This window comes from Ranitomeya variabilis, chromosome 4 (genome assembly GCF_051348905.1).
Source record: "Ranitomeya variabilis isolate aRanVar5 chromosome 4, aRanVar5.hap1, whole genome shotgun sequence".
NCBI classification, from domain to species: Eukaryota; Metazoa; Chordata; class Amphibia; order Anura; family Dendrobatidae; genus Ranitomeya; species Ranitomeya variabilis.
In genome coordinates, this window is record NC_135235.1 from 195,478,566 (window position 1) to 195,499,898 (window position 21,333).

The window sequence follows — 21,333 nt, forward strand, 5'->3', positions numbered from 1 at the left end:
CTCACGAAGGAGAGAGCGGGAAAAGGACCAGGAAGAAGAAGTCAGCAACATGGAGGAAGCCATGGCCAGCCACCTGGAGCCGGAGCATGGGGTAGGAGCAGAGGACTCCCCCAGCTACCCAGAGGGGCACCGCAACCAGGCCTCCACCGCTGATATTGACTTCCTGCAGGCCGGAGTGGATGAGCTCGGTGACCAACTCCGGCGGACGCAGCTGAGCACTGAGGCCGGGTGGAAGAAGACCTTCATCGGGAGCCTCACCAGACATCTGTCGGCAGCCTCGTCTGGTCCGGAGCAAGAAAGAAGTTCCAGCGCTCCGAAGCCAGAAAGCAAGGCCCTGCCAGAAAGCGAGATGCTGCAAACAGAGATGACAACGCCGCAGCGCAAGGCCCTGCAACTAGCGTTCCAGACCCCAGCGGAGACGGAGCAGATTGGCACCGGAGGGACTGCATCTGAAGCAGGTATGAAGGATGACCCTTCCCCGCCAGCAGAGGCCCTGCTGATAGGCCCCGTTGCGGCACCCCCTCTCCCTGGGACCTATAAACTCCAGCGCCTTACACCCTGGGATCAGGCCCCGGGTACGGAGCACTTCTTAAAGGCCCCGAGCTCGCCGATCACCTTGCCGAGCGAGGTCTGTGCGGAGCTACGGCCGCCAGAGCGACAGTAAACCTCGATGCCATGGATATGTAAATAGTTAACTGCTTGTTTCCCTGCCTTTTGCTGCTTTAAACCCGACTAGGGTTAACTCTTAAAGGGATCCCTTTGTTTACCCGGGATCCCTTCTTTTGCTTTCTGTTTTTGTTTCCGTTTTATCATTATTAACAGAACTGCTGGATCATGAACACTGCATGATTACAAACTCCTTGTAAATAGTTTGCACCTTCTTAAAGGTGCCCTCTACTGGTTTTATAAAAGAAAGGACTCTTTGCGAAGACACTGTTCCTGGAAGCAGTACCGGAGGCCTTGCTGCATATGGACTTGCAGCTTGAGAAGTTGCACTACCTCATAGAGACTTGATTCCTTCTTAAAGGGAACGTTCATCGATAGCACTTAAAGAATGATGATGCTTTAACAGAAATAATAATGCTGATATGTGAAAGTTATATGTAGTTAGACAGTTGATAGTAAGGAATATTTAATAATGTGTTAGAAGATGAGAAAAGAAAGGCAGTAGGCCTGGGCAGATAGACAGGCGGTCCTGCATAAGATAATAGTCCTCCTAGGAGCCATACAGAGATGGCTCTGCGGTCCTAAACTGAGAGTTGGATGATAAGTTCTATACTGTGTATAGCAGCAGAAAGGCAGTAGGCCCGGGCAGAAAGGGGCGGTCCTGTAATAGAACGAGAGGCAGTAGACCTGGGCAAGTAGACAGGTGGTCCTGCAGATGTAAAGATGGAAAATGAAAAAGTTGATTAGCCTTATAATGTTTTTGTAAGAAGGTCTTTAGTGGATTCAGCGTGTACATCCTTAAAGGCAATGTTAAATTATTGTTCAGAAATTTGCACTAAGTAGAATAAGAAAAGTTATTTATAGCCTGTTATTTAAAATATTTAACCATGTTTGTAACGTTCAAGTGTCCTCACCTCCCATAAAGGGAAGCTCTGTTCAAACTTACTTGTTCTTTGCATTTTCAAAATTTTATGTCTTTTGCTGACATGTATTGTTGTTTTCTTCCCAGTCCAGGAGTACTGGATTTAACCAGGGGGGAGTGCAGCGCCCCAGAGTCCTGGTCGTTGCAGTACTGATGCTCCGCTGCTAAGGGGGGCTATGGTACATCTGATGACACTGAAGGAGTTCACCTGACCAGGTATCACAGACACGAATACACTTCACAGTCTGGCCTCCAGGGGGAGCTAAGGGTACTATGTATTAGGCCACTCCTCACAATCTGGTAAAACTGGGGGTTAGAGAGGAAGTTAGATCAGAAAGCTGACTGGGTTGGAACCAGGCAATACCTTGTGGCAGAGGGTGTTGTAGGGGAAGATTCAGAGTGGTCCCTGTCAGGGGTGGGATCCTGACAGAGGCCTAGCGAACAGAGAGAACGTTACGGGACCGCGCCTGCCCTAGATAGCGGCGGTGCCCTAAGAAAGGACAAGAAGCGAGGTATATTGTGCTGAGTGAGAAACGAGATCAACGCAACAAGGAGAATACCAGTAGGAGTCGTGCTGTAAGACGAGGCAACATCCTATTGAGGCGCGTAACCGGTGGCTGGAACGCCGAGGAAGTACTAAGCTCCAAGCAATACTTCAAACCTACGGCAGGACAGTCAGTTATAGGCGGGCTGTCTCACCCAATTGACCTAGGAAGACACAGGGGGGTAACAACAGGAGTGGGGCGACGCTAGAGTCCCGGAAGAGCTCCGAGCCTCCCCGTCATACGGGTGCATCCTAACCATAATATCTGGGGGACGTAGAAGAACATCAGAATTGAGTTGTGAGGGAACACGAGAAACAGACACAACAGTTGTGGGGACTACCCCGTAAGCACAGCAGGAGAGGACCACAACACACAAGCGCTAGAAGGTAGGCACAGATTTCCACCTGTAAAGGGAACTCTGGAGGTGCCATCGGACCGGCCGGACTTGCGCAGCCCGGTTAACCGTATTCCGGATTGAGGATCCTGAAGCCTTCAGTAAAGAGATAAAGAGACTGCAACCTGGTGTCCTCGTTATTTACTGCGACCTGCACCGCACGACCACAACATCGTCGCCTCTACCCACACCTATTATTGGGCGCCCCTCAGCAGGGTCACGGGCCGGGCCTAGCCACTGTGACAACCCCAGAACAGAGACCCAGAGGCCCGGTACCGGGTACCCCTCGGCCCTGCGGCAGTGGGGCCGCTACATAGCAACAATATATAAATTTCTTTTGTCATAGGTGGTTGCAAATTACAATCACTTGGAGAAAGTCGTTCAAACATTACTCCTATCTATTATTATGTGGAGCAAGTAGGCTAAGTGATTTTGCATTGCCGTCGACAGCCTTGTTACATGTTCTCTGTTTTGTTCTTATGACACAGTGTGGGGCATAGGACTCCCTAGACATAGGTGTGGTCTATGTTTAGCCCTTAGGGGACCTTTAGTTCACGATTGTGTGGGTAGAGGGGTCCAACTGAAAGGTTAGGGTATCCCAGGGACCCCGGGGTCAGCCGACGTGAAGCGGGGGCGCCAATACTTATCCCATAGGGTGCCAACCCCCGCAAACAGGCAGACTTTAGCATAGACATCATGCAGGGTATGTGCAGTTCCCCACACTAGTTTTTTCACGGTGTGTTTGTGGTTGTTCGGTGTAGCCACAGGTTGGTGGTTTTTAAAGAATATTATTTAATAAAAATATTTTGTTATTTTTGAGGACTATATGATTACTACAATATTTGATTTACTCAGATGCAGCCGTATTTCTTTTAGCATTAAGTTAGGGATATTCGGTGATGAACCTTCATTGTTACCTTGTTGTATGTCTGACACAACTAGCTCATTGGTGAAAAAGTAAATTTTTAGTATCTCAGCTTTTCTTCTCCTCTACAGTTATATTCCTATGATCTGTTAAAGAGCCAGTATATTTTTTTTCTTCATTTCTCATCTAGTTGTGTTTTCCGCTTTTTAGCAATTTTTATATTTTTTAATTGTCCGTTCTACATTAGATCCTATCCTTGATGCGTTATAAATGATCAGTAACACTCCTCCAACACCGTTTACACTTGGTCTCGCTCTATAAAATATGAATTAATTAAGAGATTTAATTTTTTTGACATGTATAACCCAATGGCAGCATTCTAGTAACTTGTAATAGGCTCTTTATGCTTTGTACTTATTCTGGGACCATACTCTGTGGGAACCATATTGTAGCCTTAATGGAAAAGAACTGCAATTTCTTAAAACGAAAATAATATAAGTAAATGGTTATCTCAGTGTTCATGTTCTCTCAACAGTCCTGAAGCTACAGAAGTTATTTCCAAATAGCTAGAATACTTAAGAGGAGGGTGGAGGTTTTCTACTGGTTTTACAGGTTTTATCGGCAGCTCAGACATTAATGTTTTCTGGTGCTTTGACATTACGGTTTATCTTTTGAATACACCTTTTGTATTACATCGGCGGAGGTTTACAGCTTCCCCAGGGCACTGAAATCATCACCATGCTCTTATTAATCCCTTTATATATTTTCTAGCAAATCCCTTTTTATGGCTTATTGATTTTTGAAAATGCCTAAAATTAATTTTATAACTGTGCTGGCAATCAATGAGTCTAGTCAACTAGTTATTAGGGGCGTTTTTTTTTCCCAAGACCAATCGTCACATAAATAATATGCCCCAGTTGTCATATGTGACATGGTTTGCAACAATGGTGTCACTGCCAGCTCTTCGCACATCTTTGCCTTCCTGGCAATGGACAATTAAGCTAGTTGTATGTTCCTCGTCTTCATTTGCCCAGGGAGGCAGCAATAACACAGCATTCAACCAGCCATTGACCTTTGCAAATCTCGCGACTGGCTATGTCACCACTGCCACCCTGGACATGCACAGTGCGCCAATGAGCCTACACTTGGCTGCATTGCGCATTCCCAGGGAAGCAGAGATTTCCGAAGAGCCAGTGGTGATATTACTCTTGTAAACCATGTTACTCGTGACAACATTATTAGCGGGATAATTAGGAAGACCACGCCCTCATGACTAGTCATCCACTTATAAAAAATTAATTTTAGGAATATTCTAAATCAATACACCACAAAATAGGTTTATTAGAAAGTACATAGAATCCCAGAATGTTAGCGTTGGAAGGGACCTCCAGGGTCATCGTTTCCAACCTCCTTCTCAATGCCTTCTAAACCATGTCAGACAGATGCCTGTCCAGCCTCTGTTTCGTGAAAAGACACTATTAACCTGCTGATATCATTTTGAGGTTAATCTGCAGGTTGAAAAACAGAAAAACTTTTCAGCTCACCCAGTAGAAACATTCGTCTGTAGTCCACATAATGTCTGAGCAAGGAAAAAACATCTCTGTCTGACGTTGAAACTTGTGCACATGGAAAGAAAAATTACATCATTAGGATGGAAGCTACCATGTAGTCGTTGGACGCGTTTCGAGCACAAACGGCGCTCTTAGACTTCTGCTGAAGTCTAAGAGCACCATTTGTGCTCGAAACGCGTCCAGCGACTACATGGTAGCTTCCATCCTAATGATGTAATTTTTCACTTGTCAGCAGTTTTCCAAATTTTAATATGTTTAAATAAATTTTTGATACTTTTAATTCCTGGAGCTGGATTTTTCTTTCAATCTGCAGGTTGACGATGGTCATATTAATATGACCATGTCGGACACCCTCCCTGCAACGTGGGCTCCGGCGGTGAGCCCACTTCTTTCCCGAGACATGTCAGCTGGGCATTGTTAAAGCCACTGCTCTCTATACATAGAGCGTTGACTGAACCCATTCTGCCACCAACCCCATAAATGAAACCCAAAAGCTACTGGTAGGAATGAAGTTTATTTCCTCCTGACAGCAGCGCTCTCAGTGCGGGTGCAGAGCAGGTTCAACACGCTATTAAACTGTATCTTAACCCCATATCTGCAGTTTAATAGCATTTTTTTCATGTGACAGGTTCCCTTTAACTCTCAGCACCCCTGCTAATCAAGTGACTGATCATTTTTTCACAAGTCACAGCATCATACATTTTCTAGTGTTTGTGCTTGGTATTGAGGCTCAACTTTATTCACTTGAATGGTAAATAATGGTTGCAACCATTACAGAATCTTTTGAGCTGAGATTGGTGAGCGTTCTTGTGCCTTGGATCAGAGACGCCTACTGATATGATATTGATAGCCTATCTAACACTTTACCACTTTCATGAGACTAAATTTCCATACCTGCAGCAAAATTCTATTTATTTGATAGTAAATAGAAAGAATATAAATAATTCTATAGAACTGTGAGCATCCAAACTTCATTCAATGGGCGGCATAAAGCTAAACAAGAGCTCTTTGACGTTATGGGAAAGATTTTTCTTTTATAGTTAAAATTTAAACACAGTGGAGCAGATGCTTCATACACTAGAAAAAAAAGAATAAACTGTATCAAACTCGTTAAAACTGCATGCGTCTCAATACATTTGAAATATTTTTAAAAGTCCTAATGTCATTCAAATAAATCTATGCTCGGTATGATGACATGGAGTAGTCAATATCTGCGCTATTTTCTAAAGTTGTTAACTACACCCCACTTTACAAACTTTAGGGTGACATAAAAAGAAATGTTGCAAAATTTGCAATTTTCTGGAGCTACTTTCATTTCCTCTGCAAATTTTAGAACTTTTTTGGGCAATTTTGGAGGTTCAATTTACTCCCAAAAAAATTGTGAAATGATTAACGTTAGACAATTTTCTGTAGAAAATTGCAAATTTTCTTTGCACTTATTTGAATTACATGTTGGTGACTTTTCTGTCATATCTCAGAGCATTTTTTGGTCATTGTCAATAATGTCAATAGTATCGGTACTAATTTGTCTCCCTTTTACTAAGCTCTTGCCTCTCCATTCCATCCAGAATGCAGTAGCCAGTTGTGATGGCGTGATATGTTATGTGGGTATCATTTTGTGTATATTTATACTTTCCTGATTTTCATAGTGTTCTCTTGTTGCCCTGTATCATTCTGTGTATTCCCCATATTGTCTAGAGTCTCAATTACCTTCCAAAAGGGTGATAATTGGATTATCTCACTTACTGTCTGCAGCCTGACTGTATATATGCCTCTTGATGAACCCCCTGCAGTGCCTTAATCCCCGAGGCACCTTTGTCAGGTCTGGGAGGCCTGAAAACCACCCCAACCTGTCTGACAACCCCTGGTCTGGGGCTGGGAAGTCAGTTCCTGTGTGGTGAGGATGGTGTGAACACAGCACGTCAGAGAGAAAGGGAAACATATGGATTTTTTATCCTCTGCTGGATTATTGGACTCTCATCTCCTTGGACATTTTATCCTGTTACTGAACTGCATTTGTGTTCTGGACTATTATATCCTCAGTGTGGTGGATTGTTTATGGACCTTTTAGTTTTTGCCTATAATAAAGGTATTGGGATTGTTCACACTTCCCTCGCTCTGTTGATTGTGTGGTATCGGAGAAGGACCCCGTGACAACTGGTGGCAGCAGTGGGATCAACAGAGTGTAACCCAATGGAGAAGCACCTACAGAGTGAGTACAGAAATTGAACTGTATCCAGTTTACAGGAGAGAGCCAGAGACCTGGGCCTGAACTACCAGGGACTGACTAAAGAAGCCTTAATTGACCTACTGGTGGGTGCTAGCCTGGCCACCTCCTCCCAGATGTCTAAAGGATAGGCACTGGGAGCAGGGATCTCCACCCCAAAAAAACAGTGGTTGGTGTGGTACAAAGAAGAGATGGCGGTTCTGGGCCCAGGTGTCTCTCAGGAGTATAAGGAGGAGCACAGCGGAGACAAGAAGCAATGGAGCTTGAAAGAGGGAGTAATGCAATGTGGAGTGTAAACCCAATGATCCGGGAGCCTGTACAGATCACCCAGACAGGGTTTAAGCCATTTGATGAGGCTTCCAGAGATGTGGAGGGGTTCTTCAAGGACTTTGAGCAGCAGTGTCCTGTTGGAGGTGCCCCTCTCTGGCTGGATGTGTTTGTTAGTGGGACTCCTGAACGGAAGCATGGCAGAGGCTTACCGAACCACTGACTCACAGCGGAATCGGGATTATAACATTGTAAAGCGGACTATATTGGATTACCATGTTATCACCCCAGACTCATATAGGGCCAAGTTCCGAGACCTTCCCTGCACCACGGGGGGATCCTTTTGGATGTATGCACATAAGATGTTCCAGGCATGTTGGAGATGGCTGGAAGCAGAAAACGCCTTTACTGTGGAAGATGTTATACAGGCGTTCCTTATAGAACAATTTCTTACCAAGTGCCCTGCAGAGGTATGGGAATGGGTATACTGTGGATAGAGCTGCAGCCCTGGCCGATGAAGGCCTTACTATTCGACCGCAATGGAGGAGGCTTCTGGACAATAAACCACGGCCTGCTCCTGAGCCCCGTCCCCCTTCGATTATATCTGCCCTTCCACCTAGTCGCAAGCCAATGACAATCATGCCTCACTATCCTGGGCCTCAACAGTTCCGAACTTGATCTAGGGGTATCACAGAGAGGAGATGCTATGGATGTGGGCAACCTGGACATTTGCAGTCTGGCTGTCCCTCAAGGATTCGGAGGGAGCCCCACGCAGCCTCACCTCATCCTGTGCATCTTGTGCACTCCATCCTGCCTGAAGAAAAGCTACCACCACACCTGGCTGATAATTGGATTAGCTCACTTAAGGTACCGTCACACTCAGCGACGCTGCAGCGATATAGACAACGAGCCGATCTGTTATGATCCTTAGTGGCTGAGGATCACAGAGCTGACTAGCTAAGTTACTGAACATAGAACGAGCTCTAGGGAGGTGGTAACTGGACTGACCGCAATCCTGATCCTAACCGAACACACTAAAGGTAGCCGGTGAACGTGCCTGAATTCCTAGACGTCATGACGCAGCCTGAGAAACTAACTACCGCTAGAGAGAAAGCAAGACCTCACTTGCCTCAGAGAAATAACCCCAAAGATATAGAAAGCCCCCAACAAATAATAACGGTGAGGTAAGGGGAAAATACAAACGTAGAAATGAAACAGATTCAGCAAATGAGACCCGCTAGTACTAGATAGCAGAAGACAGATAGGAAACTGTGCGGTCAGTAGAAAACCCCACAAAATATCCACGCTGAGAATTCAAGAACCCCCACACCAACTAACGGTGTGAGGGGAGAAACTCAGCCCCCTAGAGCTACCAGCAAGCGAGGAAATCACATATTAGCAAGCTGGACAAGGACAGAAAATAAACCAAGAAACATATTGAACACTGATGATCAAAAAATAAACAAACAGAAACTTAGCTTCTCTTGGAGAGACTGATAACGAAGGTAGTCAGGAGAGATCAAAATAGCACTGAATACATCGACAGCAGGCAACAACTAAAAGTCCAGGTGAGCTAAATAGGAAACCAACTAGCAGATAACGAGACAGCTGATCCCAGCCACAGACCTGCAGAATGACAAAAAGAGCCACCAGAGGGAGCCCAAAGATAGCACTCACACAGTACCACTTGTGACCACAAGAGGGAGCCCAAAAACAGAGTTCACAACACCGATCGCTGCAGCGTCGCTGTTTAGGTCGCTGGGGAGCTGTCACACAGACAGCTCTCTCTAGCGACCAACGATCAGGGGAACGACTTCGGCATCGTTGAAACTGTCTTCAACGATGCCGAAGTCCCCCTGCAGCACCCGGGTAACCAGGGTAAATATCGGGTTACTAAGTGCAGGGCCGCGCTTAGTAACCCGATATTTACCCTGGTTACCATTGTAAAAGTTAAAAAAAAACACTACATACTCACCTTCTGATGTCTGTCACGTCCCCCGGCGTCCACATGGTTACGTGCTGCTGCTCAGAGCTTCCTGCACTCAGTGCACTGACTGTGAGCACCGGCAGTAAAGTAGAGCACAGCGGTGACGTCACCGCTGTGCTCTGCTTTATGGCCGGCGCTGACACAGTCAGTGCAGGAAGTTCTCGGCAGCAGCGAGTAACCCTGTGGACGCCGGGGGACGTGACAGACATCAGAAGGTGAGTATGTAGTGTTTTTTTTTTTACTTTTACAATGGTAACCAGGGTAAATATCGGGCTACTAAGCGCGGCCCTGCGCTTAGTAACCCGATGTTTACCCTGGTTACAAGTGAACCAATCACTGTGTCGGCGTCACACACGCCGATACAGCGATGACAGCGGGTGATCAAGCGACGAAATAAAGTTCTGGACTTCTAGCTCCGACCAGCGATATCACAGCGGGATCCAGATCGCTGCTGCATGTCAAACACAACGAGATCGCTATCCAGGACGCTGCAACGTCACGGATCGTCGTCGTTCTCACTGCAAAGTCACTTAAGGCCCCGTCTCACATAGCGAGATCGCTAGCGAGATCGCTGCTGAGTCACAAGTTTTGTGACGCAACAGGGACCTCAGTAGCGATCTCGCTATGTGTGACACGTACCAGCGATCAGGCCCCTGCTGTGAGATCGCTGGTCGTGTCGGAATGGCCTGGACCTTTTTTTGGTCGTTGAGGTCCCGCTGACATCGCTGAATCGGTGTGTGTGACACCGATCCAGCGATGTCTTCTCTGGTAACCAGGGTAAACATCGGGTTACTAAGCGCAGGGCCGCGCCTAGTAACCCGATGTTTACCCTGGTTACCAGCGTAAATGTAAAAAATAACAAACAGTACATACTCACCATCTGATGTCCGTCAGGTCCCTTGCCGTCTGCTTCCTGCTCTGACTGACTCCCGGCCGTAAAGTGAAAGTACAGCACAGCGGTGACGTCACCGCTGCGCTCTGCTCTCACTGTACGGCGGCACGCAGTCAGAGCAGGAAGCAGACGGCAAGGGACCTGACGGACATCAGATGGTGAGTATGTACTGTTTGTTTTTTTTGGTAACCAGGGTAAACATCGGGTTACTAAGCGCGGCCCTGCGCTTAGTAACCCGATGTTTACCCTGGTTACCCGGGTGCTGCAGGGGGACTTCGGCATCGTTGAAGACAGTTTCAACGATGCCAAAGTCGTTCCCCTGATCGTTGGTTGCTGGAGAGAGCTGTCTGTGTGACAGCTCCCCAGCGACCACACAACGACTTACCAACGATCACGGCCAGGTCGTATCGCTGGTCGTGATCGTTGGTAAATCGCTATGTGAGACGGGGCCTTTAGTGTGAAGGTACCTTTACTGTCTGCAGCCTGACTGTATCTATCCCCCTTGATGAACTCCCTGTAGTGCCTTAATCCCAGAGGCACCTTTGTCAGGTCCTGGAGGCCTGAAAACCACCCCAACCTGTCTGACTACCCCTGGACATAAGGAGGGGGCTGGGGAGGACAGGAGCTGGGAAGTCAGTTCCTGTGTGGTGAGAATGGCGTGAACACAGCACGTCAGAGAGAAAGGGAAACATATGGATTTTTTATCCTCTGTTGGATTATTGGACTCTCATCTCCTAGGACATTTTATCCTGTTACTGAACTGCATTCGTGTTTTGGACTATTGTATCCTCAGTGTGGTGGATTGTTTATGGACCAGCATGGGAGGCGAGTATAAGCTTTTTATTTTATCGGCACCAAACATATAGATCAAGAGTGGTTGTCCTAGTAGTCGACAACCCCTTTAATAATCTGAACCTCCCACTCCCGTCTACAAGACTTCTCACATGCTGTGCCACTTCTCTTGAACGCACTACCACGGACAATTCGATCAATTCGTAATACCCACAGTTTTAAGCATGCATTAAATATGCAGTGCTGCCAGATAACTTGGAGCTATAGAAATAGAATTAATATTAATATTTTCCACCAGTGTTTTATCAGTCATTTTCTCAGATTCTATCGGGGTGTTAAGTTTCTCTTTCATGCAAACATGAAAATTAGAAAGCACTAACATGGAATTTGGATGGCATCAGAGTGCTATTTTTTTCTTGGTCCCCTAGATATACTTTGGTCAGCTTGTTCCATGACCTGATCAAAATCGAACATGTCTCAGTGTTTTGGTTGGGACCACTTGATCTGGAAAAATACATAGACATGTGAACACATCTATAGACTTAAAGGTATAAGTTCTGTCTTTGAAAATTCTGGATAGAACTTGCGAGACCCTGACATCTGAAAGAGGCCCGAAGGCTAAGGTGTTACACAACATAGCATGGAAGGCATCATGTAGCAAATTGGCAGGCACATATAATGATTAGGTGCTGAATGCTCGCATAGCAAGATACATATAAAAAAAAGCAAAGAACAAGAGATGTACACAGAATAGCAGTGCACACTAGTGGGAATAATGAAATATATTACTTTATTAACGTGTCAATGGCAAACACAAGGAAATACAAATTGTGAAAAAGACTTCAAAAAGCACACGCGAATATCAAAACTGGTTCACCATGATAAGTGGCAAGAAATGCCCCCTATCTATTGTAAACAAGGGTCGTGGGCCAGTAAAAAAAGTATATATAAGTACCCAGGGCCGGACTGGGACTAAAATTCAGCCCTGGCATTTGAAGTCACACAGGCCCACTTGTCACATGGTGACTGTATAATATCTTTGTACACTTGTAGGTTACAAGAAGTGAGGGGAGTGTAACACGACTATCTAATATATAAAGCTGAATGTGTGTGTGTGTGTATGTATGTATGTATGTATGTATGTCCGGGATTGGCATCTGAACCGTAGCAGCTACAGCCACAAAATTTTGCACAGTCACACGTCTGGACCCCGAGAGCGTCATAGGCTATGTTGTGAGGTGAAATTTTAACCCCGCGCTTTCCAATTCACCAAACAATTTTGCCCCTATCTACATAATGGGGAAAAAGTGAAAGGAAAAGTGTTGGAGGCGTCGCAGCTACAGGCACAAAATTTTGCACAGTCACACGTCTGGACCCTGAGAGCGTCAAAGCTATATTGTGAGGTGAAATTTTAACCCCGCGCTTTCCAAGTCACCAAACAATTTTGCCCCTATCTACATAATGGGGAAAAAATGAAAGGAAAAGTGTTGGAGGCAAATTAACAGCTGCCAGATGTGAACAAGGGGGACTTAAAGAATGACAGCGATGGCACCAAAGAGTATATACTGTACAGTTGCTAAGGTGGGGCCCCAACATGGGATAATCACACCACCACGGGGATATGAACACACACACAAAATGCGCCACACACTACCACGTGCTCGAACACATATACCACCCTCAGTGCACATTTCACCACACATACACCAACCTCGCCACATAAAAGTAGAAACACAAAAGTCGCCGCTCAAAACTCGCCACGCGCAAAACTCTCCACATGCAAAACTCGCCACACGTGCAAAACTCGCCACACGCAAAACTTGCACACGCAGAAAAATTGCCACACGCAGAAAAATTGCCACATGCACAAAAGTTGCAACACATGCAAAAGTTGCCTCACACAAAACTTGCACATACTCAAAAGGCACCACACATAAAACTCGCCACGCGCAAAACTCGCCATGCGCAAAACTTGCTGCACACAACTTGCTACACTAACCTGTCACATGCAACTCGACACACAAAAAGTTGCTACACGCATGTCGCCACACAAAACTCATCTCACAAAAGTCCCTACATGCATGTCGCCACACGCAACTCAACACACACAACTTGACACACGAAACTCGCCCTAAAACACACACAAGTCTGGTATCCTTCAAAAATAAAAATCTGATTAATAAGCAGACAAACTACAAGAGCAACAAATGTACCATATAGGAATCCGGCAGCTGTCAGTCACATGACCAGTCTATTATGTGTATGTGTGAGCTAATATATACTGCCAGGGGGTGGGCTTACTGTTGGCTGGGGATTTATCAGGCTGCCATTTTAGCTTACAAATACTGAGGTAAAAATACTGACCAAATAACGTGTGAACGAGGGCTAATACAGGAGGAGATGGCATACAGCTATATACTATATACAGGAGATGACACACAGGTATATACTATTTACAGGGGAGATGACACACAGGTATATACTATATACAGGAGGAGATGACACACAGATATATACTATATACAGGAGAGATGACACACAGGTATATACTATATAGAGGAGGAGATGACATACAGGTACATACTACATACAGGAGGAGATGACATACAGGTATATACTATATACAGGAGGAGATGACACACAGGTATATACTATATACAGGAGCAGATTACCTACAGGTATATAGTATATACAGGAGGAGATGACACAGGTATATGCTATGTATAGGAGGAGATGACATACAGGTATATACTATATACAGGAGATGACACACAGATATATACTATATATAGGTGAGATGACACACAGGTATATACTATATACAGGAGATTACATACAGGTATATCTAATATATAAAGCTGAATGTGTGTATGTATGTATGTGTGTATGTCCGGGATTGGCATCTGTACCGTCGCAGCTACAGCCACAAAATTTTGCACAGTCACACGTCTGGACCCCGAGAGCGTCATAGGCTATGTTGTGAGGTGAAATTTTAACCCCGCGCGTTCCAATTCACCAAACAATTTTGCTCCTATCTACATAATGGGGAAAAAGTGAAGGGAAAAGTGTTGGAGGAAAATTGACAGCTGCCAGATGTGAACAATGAGGACTTAAAGAATGAGAGCGATGGCGACAAAGAGTATATACCGTACAGTTGCTAAGGTGGGGCCCCGACATGGGATACTCACCACACACGGGGATATGAACACAAACACAAAATGCGCCACACACTACCACGTGCTTGAACACATATACCACCCTCAGCACACATTTCACCACACACACACACCAACCTCGCCACATAAAAGTCGAAACACAAAAGTCACCACTCAAAACTCGCTACATGCAAAACTCGCCATATGCAAAACTAGGCTCACGCAAAACTCGCCACACGTGCAAAACTCACCTCATGGAAAACTCACCTCATGCAAAACTTGCACACACAGAAAAATTGCCACATGTACAAAAGTTGCACCACATGCAAAAGTTGCCTCACACAAAACTTGCACATACTCAAAATGCACCACACATAAAACTCGCCACGCGCAAAACTCGCCATGCACAAATCTTGCTGCACACAACTTGCTACACTAACCTGTCACATGCAACTCAACACACAAAATGTTGCTACACGCATGTCGCCACACAAAACTCATCTCACAAAAGTCGCTACATGCATGTCGCCACACGCAACTCAACACACACAACTTGACACATAAAACTCGCCCTAAAACACACACAAGTCTGGTATTGTCCTTCAAAAATAAAAATCTGATTAATAAGCAAACTACAAGAGCAACAAATGTACCATATAGGAAATACGGCAGCTGTCAGTCACATGACCTGTCTATTATGTGTATGTGTGAGCTAATATATACTGCCAGGGGGGAGGGCTTCCTGTTGGCTGGGGATTTATCAGGCTGCCAATAGCAACCAATCACAGCTCAGCTTCTATTTTGCTACAGTTAATTAACCTGAGCTCTGATTGGTTAATATAGGCAACAAAGACATTCTCAGTATAACAAAGCTAATATATGTTGTGAAATGCTTCTATTTGCTTAGTTTTTGCCTTTTAATAATTACATTTCTATCTATTTGTTTTGTGGTTTTTGTGTGCAGAATAAATTTTTGTTAACACATTCTATTTTGCTAACAGCAGTCATTAACCCGGGCGAAGCCGGGTAGTACAGCTAGTATAACATATAATCACAGCTGTATCCAGCCTTACAGCTCAGTCCCCATAGAATGTAATGCAGCACAGCCCCCATAGAATGTAATACAACACAGCCCCCATAGAATGTAATACAGCACAGACCCATAGACTGTAATACAGCACAGCCCCCATAGAGTGTAATACAGCACAGCCCCCATAGAATGTAATACAGCACAGCCCCATAGAATGTAATGCAGCACAGCCCCATAGAATGTAATGCAGCACAGCCCCCATAGAATGTAATACAGCACAGCCCCCAAAGAATGTAATACAGCACAGCCCATAGAATGTATTACAGCCAGCCCCCATAGAATGTAATTTAGCAGAGCCCCATAGAATGTAATACAGCACAGCCCCATAGAATGTAATGCAGCATAGCCCCATAGAATGTAATACAGCACAGCCCCCATAGAATGTAATGCAGCACAGCCCCCATAGAATGCAATACAGCACAGTCCCCATAGAATGTAATGCAGCACAGCCCCCATAGAATGTAATGCAGCACAGCCCCCATAGAATGTAATACAGCACAGCCCCCATAGAATGTAATACAGCACAGCCCCCATAGAATGTAATACAGCACAGCCCCCATAGAATGCAGTACAGCACAGTCCCCATAGAATGTAATGAGCACAGCCCCATAGAATGTAATACAGCACAGCCCCCATAGAATGTAATACAGCACAGCCCCCATAGAATGTAATAAAGCACAGCCCCCATAGAATGTAATGAACCCCCCCCCCCCCCCAATAGCTCCACAATCCAGTTATCACTCATTGATATATATATAATAAAAAAAACAACACACAATCCTCACCTCTCCCCATGCCCTGCGCTGCTCCCGGCTCCGGTCTCAGCAGCTGCAGTCTGCCTGGTCACACAGCAGGTGTGCGATGATATGAGGTCATCGCGCATCCGCAGTGTCAGGGGCAGAGCGGGGAAAGATGGGAGAGGGAGCCACAGCAGACGCTCTCTCCTCCATCATTGCATTCAACTGTACCGGCGTCTATGACGCCGGTATAGTTGAATGCGGGCAGTGCACTCGAGCGGCCCACTACTGCCAGCGGCCCTTCTGGCATTTGCCAGAACTGCCCGATGGCCAGTCCGGCCCTGTAAGTACCACACAACATTAAATGCCTTTGTGTAGTGTCATATGCATGTGTTTTACTAGTAAAAAATTTACTATTTTTCATCCAATTTGAGTTTTTTGTTCATTTGTCCTGTTTTTCACGGGCCTATCCGAAAGACAATATCGAATTAAAATAGCGTATGCAGTGATCTTCTCTAAGGATCAACTGTTGCCCATTGACCTTGATGGATCAGCATTCCATCTGAGTGCTGTCCATCAACAGTCGCATGTTAAAGAAGCATTTACATCAAAATGTTTATCCTATTATTATACTGCAATCATCACATTATATAGAACTGTGCACTTACAATTGCTCATTGTGATCGCGTGTGCACAGCTTCTGTGCCCGCAAAATCGCCTGGATGTTCTCAGTACATCTAAGGGTACCGTTACACTAAACGATTTACCAACGATCATGACCAGCGATACGACCTGGCCGTGATCGTTGGTAAGTCGTTGTGTGGTCGCTGGAGAGCTGTCACACAGACAGCTCTCCAGCGACCAACGATGCCGAAGTCCCCGGGTAACCAGGGTAAACATCGGGTTACTAAGTGCAGGGCCGCGCTTAGTAACCTGATGTTTACCCTGGTTACCATTGTAAATGTAAAAAAAAAAAACCACTACATACTCACATTCCGTTGTCTGTCACGTCCCTCGCCGTCAGCTTCCCGCACTGACTGTGTCAGTGCCGGCCGTAAAGCACAGCACAGCGGTGACGTCACTGCTGTGCTCTGCTTTTACTTTACGGCCGGTGCTCACAGTCAGTGCGGGAAGCTGACGGCGAGGGACGTGACAGACATCAGAAGGTGAGTATGTAGTGTTTTTTTTTTTCACATTTACAATGGAAACCAGGGTAAACATCGGGTTACTAAGCGTGGCCCTGCGCTTAGTAACCCGATGTTTACCCTGGTTACAAGCGAACACATCGCTGGATCAGCGTCACACACGCCGATCCAGCGATGACAGCGGGTGATCCAGTGACGAAAGAAAGTTTCAAACGATCTGCTACGACGTACGATTCTCAGCGGGGTCCCTGATCGCAGTAGCGTGTCAGGCACAGCGAGATCGTATGTATATCGCTGGAACGTCACGGATCGTGCCGTCATAGCGACCAAAGTGCCACTGTGAGACGGTACCCTAAGGCCGGTAAGTACCAGAAGATCAAGGTTTACTGATTATGTCCAAGGTTGGCAACAGAGATCAGAATACAACTCCGAGTACAGAGCAAGAACACACACCACTTGGGCAAAGCTACAATAGGCAATGGCCTGACCATTGTCAGAGTGCTAAATAGGCCTGTAATCACCCAGAATGGATGACACCTGCAGGATATCCCACAGACCTAGCCATATAGGACGGCTGAGCTCTCTTTCACAATACTCACACCTCTGCCTCCGACTGGGCAGTTGAGCCATCACTCACAATCCTGACAGCTCAGCAAGCCTTTGATCCCATAGGACGATCAAGCTGTCATTCAAAGGGTCCATAGTACACCGTGAGTGGTGGAATTGTGATAGTGGGAAGCCGGCTGTCAATCGGAATGACTTCGGCAGTCACGCACCATTGACAGAGCAGCTCAGAAGAAGAAGAGCTGCTCTATTGACATGGAACAGCTGAATTGCCGGCAGGAGCGGTTGGTGACCGCTCTGACCGGGAGCTGGGGGCAACAAGCAGGTGGTTGTCTATTAGTAGAGACGAACAGCTGATTAATATTAGTTTCTTACAACGTGAATCGTATTTTATTTTTCCATTAAACACACTTAATCCAAAAGGATCTTATTGAAACTTGTACATTTTGGAATTGATTCTTTCTATGTAGATGTAACGATGGTGTATATTTAAATAGGTATTTCTGCATAGAGTTTATGGAGGTGAATTCATTACATATTAAAATTATATAATGTACATGATTTTTATTATATTTATACCGTAATTTATGATACTAGCATTGAATTAGCTTTTCGATCTTAGTCTAAAATGTATGAATCTTGAATTTACTGTAGCTTACCCATATGTATGTCCTATAGTGAATGGCATTTTTCTACAGAGTATACATTAGATTTAGGTCTTTCGAGACCAATGCTATTTGATTTGTGATCTAGGACAACCAACGCATACATTAGACAGACAGACACCCCCCAAAACGTTGTATCAGTGTGCAAGACGCTCACTGCAACACAAAGTGAAAAATCTGATGATAGCCACACTGAAGACTGAATCCCCACAAAAATGGTGAATATGGTGGATATCCTTTTAGTTATCTGTTGTCCATGCATTTTTACAGTGGGAGTAGAAATGTTGTGAATCTACTGAAGAAAATAGTGTTATAGGTTCTTTTCTTGAAAATGGCATACTGACTTGTTACACCCGTTATTACCAGACCTGCTATCAGTTATTTTTTTACCCCCTGGGCCATTTTATTACATGGTAAAGGCGTGGCGGAAACTATACACTGGAAGTAAAGGGACGGATGTTACACACTCGGGGGCGTTGGGCTGAAGTAAAAACCTGTATGATCCTGATATTATGATGAGCCTTATTTTAGCTCAGAAGTTCACACCCAGGTGCACACATTCTCTGGTGACCCACCTGACAGCTGCAGCTTGTACGGACTAGTGTAAAATTTCAATGGCAGCAAAAGGGACAATAAGAAACTGTCAATCACTCTAGGTGAGAGGAGATTTAGTTTCGCGGAGTTGTCCACTACGGTACAACCCCTTTATACAGCTAATCTGTCCATCCTAAACTATAAATTCACATACCCACTTCCAGACCGGTGCCGTTCCTCTATCGTCTATCTATCAAATATCTATAGCAATGCTGGGAAGATACATAGCCGATCCAATCTGCTCTACGGCTGTGGTCTCCAGCTGTATTTTTAAAGAATATACCTGGTTACAAATGTGCCTGCTGTTTGGTCACTATGAATCAGATAATAATTTCCTTTTAAGACAGCACCCAATAAGTCCACTTTTATCGGTTTTGTTTTGTATATGCTTTTTGCGTTTCGGAAAAACAAAATATCCTTTGTACTGTACATGTATTTTCTCTTTATTTTAAATTTGATATGTTTTTGTTGTATTTTGGTCAGCACTCTATCAGCATTTATAGGAGGTGCCCGCACTATTGGGATTTTTTTTTAACATAAAACAGGATGATCTACAAAAGTTCTGCACGTTCTAACTTAACTGGGAGATTCTATGTGGCCAATCCTAAGCCATCTATATGGGCACAGAGGTTATAGGAAGTTGAATAAAATGATACCTTGATATCTGCGATCCAATGTCTTATTCCAGAGAAATGAGCTGTTCAGAACTTTGGGATGAACACAGATCTCCCCGAGAGTCTGCCTTCAGCGATTATTTTAAATGAAAGGAGGCGTTACAAGTGTGAGACATGTAGATCAGAAGAGCAGACTGTCAGTCGTTACATGTCTCACACTGGTATCCCTCTTTTTCATTTAAAAAAAGTCTCTGGAGGCAGATTCTTAGGGAGATCTGTGTCCAGCCCATAGATCTTATCAACTCATTTACATATTAAGACAAATGAGATCATAGCTATCAAGGTAATATTATCATTATTGAATAGTATTTTATATGTTGGTTATGCTGTTCTATGTATCAGACATATAGGGGTGATGGTTATTGGCTCTGTATTCAGGCCGTTTTAAAATGGTTTTATCATGTGTTTGTCTTTTTGAGGTGCAATAAAAGTTTCTTGATTCTTTTGTAAATTCTATGGGTGTGCATACCGTTATTGGTCTAGTCTTTTCCCTTTTGTGTCTATTCAATTCTACAGACCAGGTTTTTGCACCCTGTTTTCATGACTAATACAGGAGTGCACCCCTTATATATATTTCCAAAGAGTATAATGGCCCCTACAATGTCCTGATTGATTTAAAAAAAAAAAAAAAACTCACCTCTCCCTGTTCCCCCACTGCTCAGGTCTCTACAGTATGGTTTAAAGGAGAATGGTTGAGGAGGGAGTTGTCACATTCTTGCTTTCAACTGTATCTGCAGGAAGGATGGAGATAGAATTAAAAGTGTGATTCTGAGTGGAGTGGGGAAGGTGCTGGCATCGGGCTTTACTTGACTCATGGGCCCCATAGCGGCCGCATGGTCTTCCATAATTACCCTTTACGCCAATGCTTAGAAGAGTTGATCTTACTGACAGATTCCATTTAACATTAATAATTAAAATTTGCCTCTTTAGGGATCAGAGCAAAAGTAAATGCAGATTACTAAGCCCTGGATACTGAGAAGGCGCAAAAATTCCCTTTGCTCCAGAACAAACTAATATTACATACAAATTAAGTATGATTGGTGGAAACTTTTACCGATTTTTACATTGAAGCTCAATCAGCACTCGTATAAGAATGAATGTAGTGAGCATGATGGACCTCCACTCCATAAAGGGCTTTTCAGTACCTCGGTCCTCAGGATCAGTGGGGGTCTCAGCGGTCGGACCCCTAGCGATTGAGAATACCTCATTAAAGTCACACCTGTATTAATAATGTAGTGAGCATGATCGACCTCCACTCCATTCATACGAGGCTCTTCAGTGCCTCGGTTCTCAGGATCAGTGGGGGTCTTGGCAGTTGGACCCCTAACGATTGAGAATACCCCATTGAAGTCACACCTGTATTAACAATGTAGTGAGCATGATCGACCTCCACTCCACTCATATGGGGGTCTTCAGTATCTCGGTTCTCAGGATCAGTGGGGGTCTCAGCGGACGGACCGCTAGGGATTGAGAATACCCCATTAAAGTCGCACCTGTATTAACAATGTAGAGAGCATGATCGACCTCCAATCCATTCATATGGAGCTCTTCAATACCTTGGTTCTCAGGATCAGTGGGGGT